The sequence below is a fragment of the Pteronotus mesoamericanus genome, unplaced genomic scaffold (assembly GCF_021234165.1).
Source record: "Pteronotus mesoamericanus isolate MK-2021 breed Mesoamerican mustached bat unplaced genomic scaffold, CSHL_Meso_final scaffold_167, whole genome shotgun sequence".
In the NCBI taxonomy this organism is placed as follows: domain Eukaryota; kingdom Metazoa; phylum Chordata; class Mammalia; order Chiroptera; family Mormoopidae; genus Pteronotus; species Pteronotus mesoamericanus.
This window is the reverse complement of record NW_026555308.1, coordinates 32,475,408-32,489,837: the sequence shown is the minus strand read 5'-3', so window position 1 is coordinate 32,489,837 and position 14,430 is coordinate 32,475,408. Positions and strand designations below refer to the sequence as shown.

General features: G+C 34.3%; 1 pseudogene; it reads right to left on the bottom strand.

Annotated features, from left to right (window-relative positions):
* The window catches only part of LOC129083533 (60S ribosomal protein L9-like), a 142,017-nt pseudogene that overhangs the window by 82,834 nt on the left and 44,753 nt on the right, over positions 1–14,430 (bottom strand).

Sequence of the window (14,430 nt, the reverse complement as noted above, 5' to 3'; positions counted from 1 at the left end):
AAAGTGTTTTTTAGTGTTATAATAACCATAATCAAATATCCTTCTTAAAGTTTAAAGTGTTACATATCCTTGAAGATTTTTTGATATATTTCTTTTATATGTAATTAGATGGAGTCTTATGAAGTGTTGGTAGTTAATAAGTGATTTATATAAATTGTGTATTTCAGAAAGACCAAAATATTTTATTTGGTAATTAAAGACATTTCAATTTGATAAGGCTCAAATTTGTTGTCTAGAACACTTTATATTGTTATAATATCTTCTCAAATTAGCTTATCTATAACATGTTGGCTGTACTAGTGAGTACCAGGGATTATTCTGTGTGGTTTTTATCTTTTAATATTCTTCCTGATTTCTTGATGTAGTCTCACTTATTTATTTTCAGAGCTGAATTGGAAATGTGAGATTTTAAAAATAATACAGAAACCAAATATGTCAACCTTAAGATTATGTTTTGTAGTGGCCTTTACCAGAGAATCTTGATATTTTAATTTACATAAAAGCAACTATACATATTTCTGTTCAGAACAGAATCTGCAAACACATAGATACCAAATTCTTTGTTTTCTCGATTAAAGTTTCCCAGAATCAAGCATATGTGACAGGTGGATGAGATTGCGAAAAATAAAAAATAGTCCTGGAGGACACAGTTCTCCATGAGAAGACCCTATCCTGATTCATTTTTATTGTTTTTGAGAAATTCTGAATTTAAAGAAAAAAGTGTAATGCTTTGTATAATAAAATCATAACTGATTACCATTTTGATTATATAGACAATGTTCACCCCAGCTCCTTGCTGTAGTTTTTCTTCACACACTAAATACTTGAGGTCTAAGTTTTTTATATTTTGGCATATGACATTATATTAGTTTCATGTACATAATTGTGATTGGCATTTATATGACTTACTAAGTGATCGCCATGGTAAGCCTAGTACTCATCTGTCACTGTACATGCTTATTAACAATATTATTGACGATATACCCCATATTGTACATTATTATATCCCCATGACTAATTTTATAACTTGCAGTTTGTACTTTTTAACCCCCTTCACCTTTTTTGCCCATTTCCCCCACCCCATCTGCTAACCATCAGCTTTTTCTCTTTATATGAATTTATTTCTCTTTTTGTCTTGGTTTTTAGATTTGACATGTATGTGAAATTATTTATCTTTGTCAGATCTACTTCACTCAGCCTAATAACCTCTAGGTCCATCCATGTTGCCACAAAAGGGGAAGATTTCAGTCTTATTTTATGGCTGAAGAATATTCCATGGTATACAAGTACCATATCTTCTTAATCTATTCATCTATCAATGCTAGCCTAGGTTGCTTCCATATCCTGGCTATTGTAAATATTGCTGCAATAAACATACAAGTGCACATATCTTTCTGAATTTGTGTTTATTGTTTCTTTGGATAACTACTCAGAAAGGAAATTTGCAGGGTCATACGGCATATTTTCTTGATCCATTCATCCATTGATGAACATTTAACGTTCCTTCCAAGTCTTGGCAACTGTAAATAATGCTGCATGAATATAGGATTACATATATGTTCTTGAATTAGTGTTTTCCTTCAGATAAACACCCAGAAGTGGAATCGTGGATTTCATGGTAGTTGTATGTTTAATATTTTGAGAAAGCTTCATACTGTTTTCCACAATGGTTGCACCAATTTACATTCTCGTGAACAGTGTGCAGGTGTTCCTTTTCTCCACATCCTCACCAATACTTCTTTGGTCATATTTAAATTGCATTGTTTGTGTTTTTCCTATGAGTTGCATGAGTTTCTTATATATTGTAGATATTAACTCCTTATCAGATACATGTTTTCCATATATTTTTTCTTATTCCATAGGTTGCCTTTTCATTTTGATTGTTTCTTTTGCTATGAAGATTTTTTTTTTTTTAGCTTACATAGTCATACTTACTTATTTTTGCTTTTGTGGCTTGTGCTTTTGGTGTCATATCAAAAAAAATTATTTCCGAGATCAATGTTAAGGAGCATTTTCCACAGAAATTCAACCCACATTTATGGTAGATTTTTAGTAACCTAAGACCTTAATCTGATAAAGAGCACTATAAAAAAACATAACAATCATCATACCTAAAGGTGAAATAATGACTGCTAAACCCTTACATGGGTAAAAACTCTGTAATTCATTATTTTACTGCTGGGATCCTGGGTAGTATAATATGGTAAGATTTTTATATAAAATACATACAGATGAGAATGATTAAATTTTTCTTATTCACAAAAAATTCACCAAAAACTACTAAAACTAACCAGTGATTATAGAGAGGTAGACATGTACAAGGTCTATATAAAATGGTATTTTTGCCTACTTGCAAAGAAAAATTAGAAATTAAATAAAAGACATTTACAATAACACCAAAAAAGTATTAAAGAGTTAAAGCCAAATTAAAGACTAATTAAAGCAAATGTATTCAACACCTATATATTGAAATCTAGAAAACATTGCTAAGAGAAATTTTATAAATACCTAAATAAACAGAATGATACACCATATTCATGTATTGGCTGACTCAATAGTGTTAAGATATCAATTCTTCCTAAACTGAGGATAAATTTAACATAGTTCCAATCAAAACATCAGAATCTTCTTTGCTGGAATTGTCAATTTGATTCTAAAGTTTAAATAAAAATGTAAGGGAGTCTGAATAGCTAAAACAATTTGAAGGGAAGATTGACATATCAACATATGAATAGTTTAACAAACTGTGGTATGATCATACAAAATAATACTGGTCAGCTGTGAAAAGGAGTTAACTATGCAACAAATAAAAATAATTGAATCTCAAAAACATTAATACTAAGTTAAAGAAGCCTGACACAAATGACTCTAGAAAATAGATATCTAAACTATAGTGACAAAAAACTGATCAATGATTTCCTGGGGTGGAGATCAGCTGAGAAGTGGCATGTTAAAAGTTGTAATTGATGAAAATGCATTTTATATTGATTGTGGTGATTGGCATATATGAAAGTATAAAAAATTGTCCAAACTCATTGAAATTTACATTTAACATGATGCATTTTATTGTATGTAAATTATACTCAATGAAGTTGATTTTTATAATTATATATTTAAACAACAGGTGAAAATGCCTAGTAGTAATATGTATGGAGCACTTGTTATATAAACCACTGTTATACAGTAAGCTTTACATGTATTAATTCATTCTGAATTCTCAAAACATCCCTGTAAGTATTCTTATTATGCTTGTTTTATATGCAATACAGATATAGAGTAGTTGTCACAACAAAGATTATTTTTGGTTGCTAAATTAATTGCCAAATCCTTAAATGGCCTATGAAAACCACTTCACTGCATGAAGGTAGTAGAAACATCAGTGGAATATGAAGCAGTTTTTCCACTAATTTCTTGCGATCTGGAGTAAATCACTTCAATTTTTATTTCTGTAGCCTGTAAGATTCTATGCATTTATAAAACAGTCCCATTTTATCACTCTAAACAGTGGTGTCCAACCTGTGACCCATGGGTCACATGCAACCCAGGATGGCAGTGAACGTGGCCCAACACAAAATCATAAATTTACTTAAAACATTATGAGAATTTTTTGTGATTATATGTCATGATGTATTTACTGTGTGGCCCAAAACAACTCTTCTTCCAGTGTGGTGCAAAGATGCCAAAAGTCTGGACATCGCTGTTTAGAATATTTGTAATTATTTAACAACAGAATACTATAAGTAAATTCTGTTTGGTGATCAAGGTAAAAAAATACCATCACTAAAAAATATCAAAAATAGATAAAAATAAGTAGACAAAGAGATACTTCTTTGCCTTTGTTAATATCTGTGAAGATGCTTTGTATTAGGAGAAAAACGTTAAAATGAAGAGAAGGTGAATGAATGAAAAAACTCAACTCCATGTACATTATTTTTTTCACAACTGCTTTGGTTCTAGGTAATCTAAATCAATATAAGCAAGCTTATGCAAGAAAGGGAATTTTTTGGCATGGTTCTAGATTATGTCACACAAGCAAAGGAAATATTAATAATCAGATCTTATAGAAGATGGAGTCCAAACCAGGTCCATGAATCTCAGCAGAAGATTTAATATATATTCCCTATACTAGGGCTCAGCCATTAATCTCAAGTACCGGTCTCTAAATCATCTAATTCAAATTATTGAGTGATAATTTGGCCCATCTTGAATCATATGTTCACTCTGGCTAGAGGGTCATGTTCCTTTATAAAAGAAGAAAAGACCTGGCTATTAACAGCATACTCTATAGTTAGGGTGGGCAGTTCTCAGAAAAAATGCCTTATATGTATATAACCTTATATGATCTATGTTAACATTGCACATGGGAAAACCATCAGAATTCTTTTCCTTTTTCTTTTGAGATGTGATAAATGGATTAGAAACGGGATGATATATTTTACTCCTTCCTGAATCCACGCCCTTTGCAATATGACCTTGCACTTTCTCTCTTCAAGAGATGGGTGTTTATAATTTGGCCTAGCCTTGTGACTTGTTTTGGCCAAAAGACATTGAAAGTGATATTGCTTCAGTTCTGAGGTCTGGCCTCAAGAGACCTAACACTTTTGCTCTTTTTCTTGGATCTCTCTCTCTGTGCTGTTTGAAAAAGCTCAATCTGTCCTGCTGGATGCTAAAAGACTCATTACCCTGGCGACCCTGCTGTTCAGCTTAAGCCCATAACTGCAATAGCATAGAGGCCCTCCTGAAGTGTCAGTTCCCTGCCAACACCCTAACTGCCTTCAGATGCATGAATGAGCTGAGCCAAGCTCAGTTATGAGCCTAGCTCGGTTCAGTAGAACCACCTCACTGGCCCATAGACTTGTGAGCAATTGTAAATACTCCATGTTTTAAATCACTGTTTGGAGGCTTCTTTTTGAATAATAGCTAATGGGCAAGCCCCATTCAACAAATAATTATTTTCTTCTACTTTTTAGTTAGTTATTTTATTAGTTTTTAGGTATAGTAATAATAGTTTTCCCATTTGGTGTTCAAATGAATTCTTGGTTAATATAAGAATGCATAAACATTCCTACACTGTCAAACGTTAGTATTGATTATATCATGGTAATGGAAATTCAAGTGATTTTTGCTTTTCCTGAGTTGTTTAGTTTTTACAAGAAGAATGTATACCTTTTATACAACAATAAAATACTATGTATAATCACTATACCTACCTTACTGCAGCACTCAGTTGCTAATATTTTATTAATATTTGGAGATATTTAACATGTATTCATAAATAAGTTGCTCTGTAGTTTTGTTTTATGTTTGTTATGTTAGCAGGTTTAACTAGTTAAATTAAAAAAAACTCAAAGACAAAAAAATTATAAGAATACGAAGTGCCTCTATTTCCCCAAGATTATTTTATATACTGTTTGGGATAATGAATGGAAATGTTTACCAGTATTTCGAATATTTTTATGACAACTTGAAGTGTTTTGTTTTTGAAAACCTTTCTCTTTGAAATCTGCTGTAAGGGATAGTTTATTATCGTTTATCATCATGCTAAGTAAACCATGCCTATTTGAACATTTGAAATTGTTCAGCCTCTTCTTTTAGATTTTATTTTATTTATTTTTAGAGAAAGGGGAAGGGAAGGATAAAGAGAGGGAGAGAAACATCGATGTGTGAAAGAAACATTGATTGGTTGCATCTTGCCCCATCCCAACCAGGGACTGGCTCACAACCCAGGCATGTGCCGTAGCCAGGAATCAAACTGGCAAACTTTCAGTCTGCAACATGATGCCCAACCTACTGAACCACACCAGTTAGGGAATGCTTTTTATATTTTAGTCAATTTCTATAATATGTTTACTTATAGAGAATTGGATTATTTTCTGTCATTTATGTTTTTGGTTCTTTTCAAATTGCTTATAATTAATTATAGTTGAAAAGAGTTATCTAAATGATATCTCTGCTGGGTAGAGCAATCTTGGCTTCAGGTCGCTGCTTTTCATGACCTTAAATATTTCTTGCCAGTTCCTTATAACCTGCAAAGTTTATTTTGAGAAATCATATGACAGTCTTATGGGAACTCCCCTGTAGGTAACTAATTTCTTTTCTGGCTGTTTTTAAGGTTCTCTCTTTATCTTTAGCCTTTGGCATTTTAACTATGATGTATCTCGGTGTGGTCCTCTTTGTATCCATCTTGTTTGGGACCCTCTGCTTCTTGGACTTACATGTCTATTTCCTTCACCAAATTAGGAAAGTTTTCTTTCATTATTTTTTCTAATAGATTTCCAATCTGTCCTTCTTTCTCTTCTTCTCATACCCCTATGATTTGAATGTTGGAACTCTTGAAGTTGTCACAGAGGCTGCTTACACTACCCTCATTTTTTTTTTGGATTATTTTTTCTTGTTGTTCTTACTGGTTGTTTTTTTCTTTCTTTTATTCCAAATCATTGATTTGATTATCAGCTTTATATACTTTACTGTTGTTTCCCTGTACATTGTTCTTTATTTCAATTAGTGTATCTTTTGTTTCTAACTCGATCTTTTTCATGATGTTGAGGTCCTTGCTAAGTTCCTTGAGCATCCTTATCACCAGTGTTTTGAACTCTGCATCTGATAGATTGCTTATCTCCATTTTGTTTAGTTCTTTTTCTGGAGTTTTGATCTGTCCTTTCATTTGTGCCACATTTCTTTGTCTCTTCATTTTGGCAGCCTCCTTGTGTTTGTTTCTATGTACTGGGTAGAACTGCTATGACTCTATTTCTTGGTATCATAATCAAAGGCCAGATAAAGAGCTTACCAGACAGAAAAAACTAGAGTTCATCATCACCAAACCATTATTATATGAATGTTAAAGGGACTTATTTAAGAAAAGAAGATGAAAACTAAGAACAATAAAATGGCTTTAAATACATACCTGTCACCAACTGAATCTAAAAGATGGGAGGGTATAGGGTAATGGGTGAGGAGGTTAGGGGATTAAGAAGTACAAATAGGTAGTTACTGAATAGCCATGGGGATGTAAAGTACAGTACAAGAAATGGAGTAGCCAGAGAGATTATATGCATGACTCATGGACATGAACAATGGGATGGGGACTGCTTGAGGGAGTGGGGGGCACTGGGTGGAGTAGGGGAAAGGGAGAAAAATTGCGATAGCTGTAATAACATAATCAATAAAATATAATAATTTTTTAAAAAAGAACAATTATCTAGCTTGCACCAATAGCTAGACAGATAGATAAGATGATAAATAACTTGACAGACAGAGTAATGGATAGATCTATGGGAACTGCTTAGCACAATGCCTGTGATGTGGTTTGCCCTCAATAAATATTAATTGGGTATTGTTTTATAGACGTTTGTTATTAATAATTATCATGTGTACCCAGGAGGGGTATTAGTCTTAAAAATAAACAATTATTGGGCAGTTGAATCATTAGTATTTTGAAAATGTCATATGGTATCCCTTACTATGATTTATTTTGTTTTCTTGGAATCAACATTGTTCATAAGAGAAGATTCAGCATCAGAGGTTTTTAGCAGCTGCAATATAGTACATTTTAGTTAAAATATATTTGTTACAAAATACTTCTCATTTTATGATTTGGAAAGGTGGTGGCAAAATTATAGTTGTCAAATGGTGATTTTCAATAACTACTTAATTAGTATGCATTGCTTCCAGAAGTGTGTTTTGCAGCAACGGGCCATGACTCACGTGTATTTGCATATAACCAGTATATGTTAGAAATAAATGTCCACTTATCCTCAAAATAAAGAGAAAGAAAATTTGGCCTGAATAGCTCTATTGCCAGTGTGGAGGAGGGTGTGTTTAGGGAGTGGAGGCATCCAGCAAAAAAAAAAAGAGGACTCATAGACATGGTCAGCAGTGTGGTGATTGTGGGGAGGGGGGACAAGGGGAATAAATCATCGTGGAAAAAAATACAATAAAAAAAGACCTTATCAGGCCATATATCCTATATAAAATGTTGAGTTTTTGTTCTGCAAAGAACACAATTCCCTTTTAATGTTTATGTTATATGCTATTTCAAACCTAACCTGTGTGCCAGGCTTGTGAAAACAGTTGGGGAGCTCCCCCTTCACCCTGTTTCCTGGAAAAACAGACCAAGAATCCTCTCTAAGCATTTGGTAAGTGTGCATAACTCTCCTTGAGACCACCTCCCACACCCATGCCTGCTGTGAAGAAAACACCCCACTTGGCCACACCCAGTGAGACAGGTCCAGAGTGAGCCTGACCTCACAGTTCTATGAGCTGCTCAGCACCTCCACCCCACATCACTCGTGCCGGAGTGCTTTGCGTCTGCTCTCGGCAGCCTGGGCTCTGATGCTTGTTCCTGTGCCTGAGTGTTTACGTCTCCCTTAGGTGTCCTCTAATCTGGGGAGCTTTCTAGGTTCCTTTTCTGCCTTTTTGAGTCCTGTCTCTCCTGCATGATTTTGGTTCTGCACCTTCTTTTAATTTTAACACACAAGATTCTCTGCACCCAGAGAGTATTTTGGTTCTAGAATTTGGAAACAATCTGCTCTCTGGGAGATCGGCCTCCAGTGTTCCCAGGATAAGAGATAGGACAACTTCCACATGAATAGTGGGAATTTCTCAGTTATCAGGAATTTAAGTTTAGCTTTTCCAAACAAGTAACACTCATCAGTTTACCAGTCCCACACAATATACTTATTTTTCAAATCTTTGACTAAAGCTCAATGCAGTGTTTTTCCTTTTCTATTAATGTATGTTAGTGAAATTTTTGGATCACTGATTATTCTGTTATGTCCTTAAAATACCCAATTTACTGACATAATTCTCAAGTCCCCCAAAGCAGGAACTCCTGTTTATTTGTTTTTTATCTCATTGTAGCACAAATTAAAACCTGATCGGTGGAGGTATTATAAGTACAGTTGGCATTGATTTGATCAGATTTTAAAAAATTCTAGTATTTGTGAAACATTACTATTTAGATCAGTCTTTCAATAGGTGGGCTTCATTTGCAAGGAAACTATTTTGCCTTATCAGTTTGTTGTATATGAAGTAACTAGAGGTGATGACATTTCATGACATTTCTAGTTAGACAAGATCATTCTTACCAATTTCTTTCAGGATGGAAGGGAATCAGTGTCCTGTTGCATCCTGCTGAAGCTGGTTCTTAGTGAGCATTTGTGTTGATATATTAAATACCGTGCCTCTGAGTGAATCTGGGTATGAAAATTAAGTGCTACTGCATTAATTTTCAGTTTAATTCAGGAAATCACATTGAATAATAGTATATAGAATTGCTGATTAGAGTAATAGTTAGAGTAGCCCAATGGATAAATGGATTCCCATAGACATTTATATCAGAAGCTCTACTTTTTCTCAGAGAGAAGCTGCTTTGGGCTGCTGCAGTCAAAATGGAGTCTTATGTCAAAGACATTTGCTTTGCCTTCTCTATTTTCCATGCTATGCTTCTAGATTCTCTGTTTTCTGCATTGTTGATTTCCAACGGCTAATGAAATTCCAGTCCTCAGCTGTCTCTTCCCCAGAATCTGACATGTTTCTCTGAAGTGCTAACATGCTGAAGCTGATTTTGCTCTCCTAGAACAAGGCTTTATTTCTTTGTTATAGAATTGAGATATGTGCTGGATGCAGTTTAACTTCTTGAATATGGCTGACGAAGTATATTTCCAACTCTACTTAAGGGCCCTTTAATATGAGATTATGATGTTTGAAGAAAGAATGATTTTTTTCAGAGGGTGTTAACTCCTGAATTTATTCTGGGCATATAAATTTTTTCTAGTTTTTATTTTATTTTATTGTATTCAATACATGATAATTTCTTTCTAAATTAGTAAGGTAATATAAATTATTTATTAAAAAATTCAAACACTGCTGCAACCTATAAGGTAAAATAATAAAATTTTAATTCCCCAGGAGAATTCCCTTGAAGATATTTTTTTTAATGCATAAATTGTGTGTATTTAGTGTCATGTTGATATCAAGACATCTGGTAGTATCCAAGTGGAAAGCAAATTGCTTCCCCCCCCGCCCCGCCCCATAGCCTTTTAATGTGCTCAATGCGATTAGTTTTTTTTTTTCCTTCCCGGATGGAAACTTATGAAATTACTTGAATTTCATAGTTATTTTAAGGTACAAAGATCAGTCTAGAATACCTAGTTTCATATAATAGTCAATATGCCAATATTCATTCAGAAATCAATGTCATGCTGCCTCCCTCCAGCTGGAGTGAGATAAACGTAGAATGATCTGGAGAATGGGTGGAATGCTGTCAGCTTATTCTCTCTTTCTCGTGAACATCCTCCACAATGTTTTCTCTGCTGCTTCCGTTACTGATGTCTTATGGGTTTGGTGCTCATGGTAGAGGAGATAGGGGAGTTAAGGGCAATGGAGACAATCCTATTTGACAATCACAATTGTAAGCTAGCTTCATTAGTAAAGAAGTAGTGTTCTATTATGGGGCACATTGTGAATTAATCAGAATCTCTCCATCCCACTAGCTGTACGTTGGGAGAGATTCTTCGTGGGTCTCATATTTCTGCACATCATATGAGTAGAAGTACTAATTGCCTTTGACTGGACATATTTTTGTTACTAGACATCATTGTATAACAAACAGCCTTGGAAGATAGAGATAGTATCTCTCTAAGAGCAAAAAACATTATAAAAATTTTGGTTTCTTAAACTCAGGGACCTGTTCAAGGCTGGGTATGAATGTATTCCTTTTATAATAAATGAACTGCTTTTACAACCCTCTGACCTTACAATTCAGTAGAACTGTGATGATAAGTAGTTCAGATGACATAATCACTTAATGCAATACTTAGTCTCTATGAGAATAACCAGAGGTGTTCTCTAATAAGTAGGGCACTTCTAGATCCAGAAATCTGGAGTAGAGATTGCACTTTGCATAAAGTTGTTCCATTATGCCAGCACCATTTAAAATTACCCTTTATTTGCTGAATTTTCCTTTGTAATTTTGTCGAAAATCAATTGACTATGTAAGTGTGTGGGGCTATTTCTGAACTTCATTCTGCTTTGTTGATTTATTTATTTTTACACCAGAATCACACTATACTGATTACTGTCACTATTACTGTGTAAGTTGTAAAATCAGATAGTGTAAGAAATCCAGTTTTACTCTCCTTTTTTAAAGCTGTTAGGACTATTTTTGGTCTTTCATTTCCATATGAATTTTAGGATCAGCTTGTCAATTTAAAAAAAAAAGGTGACATTTTTAATTGGAGTTGTGTTGAGAATCCAGATCAATATGGCAAGAAGTGACAACAATATTTAATGTTTTGATTCATGAACACACCATATCTTTCCATTTATTTGGATTATCTTTAATTTCTTCTACCAAACCTTCTGTAAAGCCTTTTCCAAAGCATTCTTGTTGTCAGCCTTTTCATTCTATCCATATTAATAAAACTTTAGTTTTCCTAAAGCAATTCTTTCATAAATAATTCCCTCACCCCCAACATTTTTTGACCATTTATTCCCAACAGAATGAAGTCTAAATAATTTAGCCAAACACCCAAGAACCTCACAGACTATCTGAGTGTTTCCCAGTTTCCATTTGCTTCTCCAGATCCATTGTCCACCCTTCTTCAGCCGCTCCGTGGCCCCAGGGGCTGATCTGAATGAGTTGTATCAACAGGAACCCTAGCAGAAAATAAGAAGGAAGGAGGAGAATGAAGTCAGGAAATTTATTCCCCCAGATTTTTCCTTCCTACTAAAAGTCAGGCATCTTGTCTGGCATCCCTCCATCCTTCTGGAGTTTGATAACTCCCACTCTCCACTCCACCTTTCAGACTGAGGGGTAGAAATGGTTTTAGTAGGGCTAGGATGCCACCTCATTCTTGTGGTTTCCCTTTACCTTGCGCATACCTTTGTAAATATTCTCTGTATCCAACTTAACTTGAATAATCTAATTTGAATGTGCCATCTGTTGCCTGGCTGTTACACTTCCTAAATTTATCTCATGCTGTATACTGCATCCCTTAAAGACAGATGGTTTATTTATTGTTGGCATGGTGGTTCAGAACACCCACTTTGGAATGATAAAGCTGTGGGTTTGAATCTTGATTTTACTACTTAGCAGTTCAATGACTTTGATCAAATTACTTAACCCCTCTCAGCCTCAATATCCTCATTTATACAGTAGGAATAATAACAGTAGCCACTTCCCAGAGTTTTTGTGAGACCTAAAGAAGTATGTAGAAGTTCTGTCACAGAGAAGGTGCTAAAGAAATGTGGTTTGGCCATGAATGTTTCCTGAGCACATATACTGCATGTGTTTATGCGACCATACCTTTTTTTCATTTTCCCCTATTGTTCTCCTCTTCAGTATATCCATTCTAACCTCAATTAAAATCCTATTTCTTCTATAATTTCTTGTATTTCTCAGTTCTTATAACACTTACTCCCCAGAACTCTCCTTATGTTTTCATCTCTATATGTCTTCTCTCCTCAGTTAAATTGTTAACAATCTGATAATAGGAATAAGGAATTTTCTTTGTATTGCAGTATACAGCTTGAGCTAACTAGTTCAGTGTTAGGGACATAATAGACTCTCAACAAATGTTTGCTTACTTTTTACATTTTAGTAATTTAATTTCAATAAAGATAGGTACATTTTGTAATGCTTTAACTTGGATAGACAAACCGTATAACACAAGTCTCCAGAATAGATTTTTTGTATTATCACATCACATTATTATCATGCCTACTTCATAGTATAACTAATAGAATAAGTTATTATTCAATTATTATACAAATTACCTATAATAGCATCTAAGCACCTCCTTGACTGCTATGTAGACTTAGTCTATGTGTGTACTGAGATACTTAACCAAAGGTTAAAAAGAAAGTTAAAAACTATAAGAAGTAATAGTAATATTAATGCCAATCTACTAGTATTTCAGTATTTTTTTCATCTTTTAAACTCACCACAATACTATAGAATTGATAATTAACTTACTTCCTCTGATAATATAAAAACTTTTGTCTCTGTTTTATTTTAAATTATGCCCATTGAAGAATAATCTAGACCACTAAAATAAGTTGAACTACAGGAGGGCCCAAGTAAAAGAATCAGTTTTAGTTTCTCCTGAGCAGTATAATTCATCTCCCTTCTGGTACATTGCCTTTAATTTTGTCCTAAGAAAAGACTATACGAGAGGTATAGCCTGTAGGTGGCACTTGAATACACTGTTCATCATCCTGTGCTCAATCTTGAATCTTTATACTGCAATTTCAAGTATACTAGCATGGCCATAATTTGTGTTGGCTTCTCATGGTGAGGAGGGCCAGTGGTATTTCAGACTTTGGTCTACTGTGAAAAATCTCCATTAAATTTTTACAGGTTCCTGTTGGAGTGTGGCGACTCTCCAAACTTCTGTTTTGTTAGTAGAAATGAAGTATAATGCAAAGGGGCAATGAAGATTGCCTGACTGATGTATGTATCTCTGAAAGTGATATGAGCAAAAGTGTTTCATGTGAATTAAAAGTTAATTGATTGTAAACAGTGAGCTCATTGATGATTAGAAAGGACTGGGGATAGTTTCTTTTGAGACTTAGAATAATAAGGTGAGTCCTGTCTGTTTTATTAAAATCTTATTTATTTATTTTTAGACAGAGGGGAAGAGAAAGAGGGAGAGAAACATCAGTGTGTGGTTGCCTCTCGCACACTCCTTACTGGGGACCTGGCCTGCAAGCTAGGCATGTGCCTTGACTGGGAATTGATCCGACAAACCTTTGGTTCACAGGCCGGCGCTCAATCCATTGAGCCACGCCAGCCAGGGCCTGTCTGTTTTTGATGTAACACCTTAAGAGAGATGGGACTTTTAGAATTAGAGATATTAATTGTGCTAATCACCCAAGGTAATATTTTTAAGCAAAAATAAATGTGAAAATGAGAATTAAAATATGTATTTGAGTAATTATTGTTGTGTATAATAGTTTAGTGAAGGTAGTTTTAATTTTGTTCTTTTTGTTCTTTTTATGAACATGGCTCATTTTTTTCATACATAGCATATTTACGAGAGATTGCTTAGACATTGAAACAACATATCCTCAGTCTTCTATCTTCTTTTCAGGTTCACATGGGATATAAAAAAGAGGCTTTGGACTAAATTATCCTTCATTTTCTTTTCTTATGTCACCTTTATTTACACCAAAATTCTTTAGACGTTAGAATCTCTATACTTAGAGGGGAGTGGATGCATGTGTAGGGGCCTTCTCCTTGTTTTGCTACTCCCCTAGTGGAAAGATATTGCCAGACGGCTTTGCCTCCAAAGACCTATAAGGCTTCCCTGACCATGGTGAATTAGGCAGTTGTACATATGAACCAAGGGTTTTTCTTCCTGCCTAATAGGAAAGTAGGCCTTGCTGGCACATTTCCCACAGGGTTATATTCTAGTATTCAGAATGTTT